We start from the raw sequence: 3,408 nt of genomic DNA, 5'->3' as shown, positions 1-3,408 counted from the left end.
CCATTACATATGTCATCACAATGCTCCCTGACACTTATCTTCACAATACTGCATGACCTGGTCATCACAATGCTTCATGCCCTTGTCATCACAATAGGCCATTCCAACTGTCATCGCAACAAACCATGAAAGTGATTAGACCAATGTTCCATGCCCTTGTCATCACAATGCTCCATGCCCTTGTTATCACAATGCTCCATGACCCCTGTCATCACAATGCTCCGTTACTCCATTCATCACAATGCTTCATGACTTTGTCATCACAGTGGTCCATGCCCTCACCATCAACAGTCTCTGTGACATTTTTAACACCAACGCTCCATGAACTTTTCATCACAATGCTCCGTGACCCTTGTCAACACAATGCTACATGCCTTTGTCAGAACAATGCTCCATGACACTTGTCATCACAATGTGCCATGCGCTTTTCATCACAATGATCCACAACCTTGTCATCGCTATGCTCCATAAAACTTGTAATCACAATGCTCCATGCACTTCTCATCCAAATGCTCTCTCACATGATATATCACAATGTTCCATCACTAGTCATCAAAATCCTCCCTCACCCCTGTTATCACAATGTTCCATAACCCTTGTCATCACCATGCTACATCCCCTTATCAGCACAATGTTCCATGACCCCTGACATCACAATGTTCTATAACCCCTGTCATCAAAATGCTCCATGACCCATTTCATCACAAAGCTCCATGACCGCTGGCATCACAATGTTCTATAAGGCCTGTCATCAAAATGTTCCATTACACTTTTCATCAAATTGCTGCATGAACATGTCATCAAAATGCTCCCTGCCCTTCTCATCACAATGCACCACACCCTTGTCACCAAAAAGCTCCATGACCATTGCCCTCACTAAGCTCCATGACCCTTGGCATCACAATGCTCCATGTCATTGTCATCACAATGCTCCATGAACCTTCTCATCACATTGCTCCATGCCCTTGTCATCACAAAGCTCCATGACTCTTGTCATCACAATGCTCGATGCCCTTTTCATCACAATGCTCCATGCCCTTGTCATTACAATCCTCCATCACCCATGTATCACAGTGTACCGTGCCCTTGTCATCACAATGCTCCATGCCCACTCTCATCACAATAATCCATGAAACATTTCAGACTAATGCTCAATGCCCTTCTCATCCCAATGCTCCATTACCTCTGTCATAACAATGCTCCATGACACCTGCCATGACAATGCTCCATGCCCTTGTCATCACAATGCTCCAAGACCCTCGTAATCACAAGTTTCCATGCCCCTTTTCATCAGAATGCTCCATTATTCCTGTCATCACAATTCTCCATGGTCATCTCATCAGAATGCTCCAGGACCTTGTCATCTCCATTCTCCATTCCCTTGTCATCACAATGCTTCATGACCCCTGTCATCACAATACTCCATGAAAATTTTCAGCCCAATGCTCCATTACCTTCTCATCACAATGCTCCATGACCAATATCATCACAATGCTCCATGACCACTGTCATCACAACACTCCATGACACCTGACAACACAATGATCAGGGACTCCTGTCATCACAATGCTCCAAGAACCCTGTAATCACAATTCTCCATGACCCCTGTCATCACAATACTCCATGAATATTTTCAGCCGAATGCTCCATGACCCTTGTCATCAAATTGATCCATGCCCTTGTCATCCCAATGTTCCATAACCACTGTATTCACAATGCTCCTTGACGCTTGTCATCACAGTGCTCCATGACACCTGTCATTACAATGCTCCATGAATTTGTCAGCATAATGCTACATGACCTTTTCATTACAATGCTCTATGCACTTGTCATCACAATACTCCATTACCATTGTCATCACTATCCGCCATGAACATTGGGATCACATTGCTTCATGCCCTTGTCATCACAATGCTCCATGCTCCTTGAAATCAACATGATCCATAACCTCTGTCATCACAATGCTCCAAACCCTTGTGATCACAATGTTCCATAACACTTGTCCTCACAATGCTCCATGATGCCTGTCATCACAATACTCCATGCCCTTTTCATCACAATGCTCCATGACCTTTGTCATCACAATTATCAATACACTTGTCATCACAATGCTCCCTGACTCTTGTCGTCAGAATGCTCCTTGAACAGTGTCATGAAAAGGCTCCATGCCTTTTTCATCACAAAGCCCCATGCCATTTTCATCCCAATGCTCCATGCCATTGTCATCAAAATACTCCACAAGCTTGTCATCAGAATGCTCCGTGACCCTTGTCATCACAATTCTCCATGCACTTGTCAGCACAATGCACCCTGACCCTTGTCATCACAATGCTCCAAGCCATTGTCATCACAATGCTCCATTACCTTTGTCATTAGAATCCTCCATGACACTTGGCATCACAATGCTCCATGCCACTGTCATCACAATGGGCCATTACATATGTCATCACAATGCTCCCTGACACATCTCTTCACCATACTTCATGCCCTTGTCTTAACAATGCGCCATTCCAACTGTCATCACAATAATCCATGAAACATATTAGACCTATGCTCCATGCCCTTGTCATCACAATGCTCCATGACCTTGTTATCACAATGTTCCAAGACCCCTGTAATCAGAATGCTCCATGCCCCTTTTCATCAGTATGCTCCATGAGACTTTTCATCACATGGCTCCATGGTTTTCTCATCATAATGCTCCAGGACCTTGTCATCAGAATGCTTCACAACATTGTCATGAAAATTCTCAATGGCACTTGTCATCATAATGCTCCAAGCCCTAGTCATCACAATGCTCCATGATATTGGTCATCACAATCATCCCTTACATTTGGCATCACAATGCTCCATGCCATTGTCATCGCAATGGACCATGATATATGTCATCACAATACCCTGACACCTCTCTTCACAATACTCCATGCACTTATCATCACAAAGCTCCATGCCCTTGTCATCACAATGCACCATGTCCACTGTCATCACAATAATCTATGAAAATTGTCATACCAAAGCTCCATGACCCTGTCATCACAATTCTCCATGCCCTTGTCATCACAATGCTCCATGTCCCCTCTCATCACAATGCTCGGTGACTCCAGTCATCACAATGCTTCATAAAGTTTGTCATCACAGCGGTCCATGCCCACGTCATCACAAGGCTCTGTGACCTTTGTTACCACAATGCTCCATGAACTTTTCATCACAATGCTCCATGACCCTTGTCCTCACAATGCTCCATGCCTTTGTCAGAACAATTCTCCATGACCCTTGTCATCACAATGTGCCATGCGCTTTTCATCACAATGATCCACAACCTTGTCATCACTATGCTCCATAAACCTTGTAATCACAATGCTCCATGCACTTTTCCTCCAAATGCTCTCTCACATGAGATATCACAAT

This window comes from Mesoplodon densirostris, unplaced genomic scaffold, assembly GCF_025265405.1.
Source record: "Mesoplodon densirostris isolate mMesDen1 unplaced genomic scaffold, mMesDen1 primary haplotype scaffold_37, whole genome shotgun sequence".
Classification (NCBI taxonomy): domain Eukaryota; kingdom Metazoa; phylum Chordata; class Mammalia; order Artiodactyla; family Ziphiidae; genus Mesoplodon; species Mesoplodon densirostris.
This window is presented reverse-complemented; position numbering follows the sequence as displayed.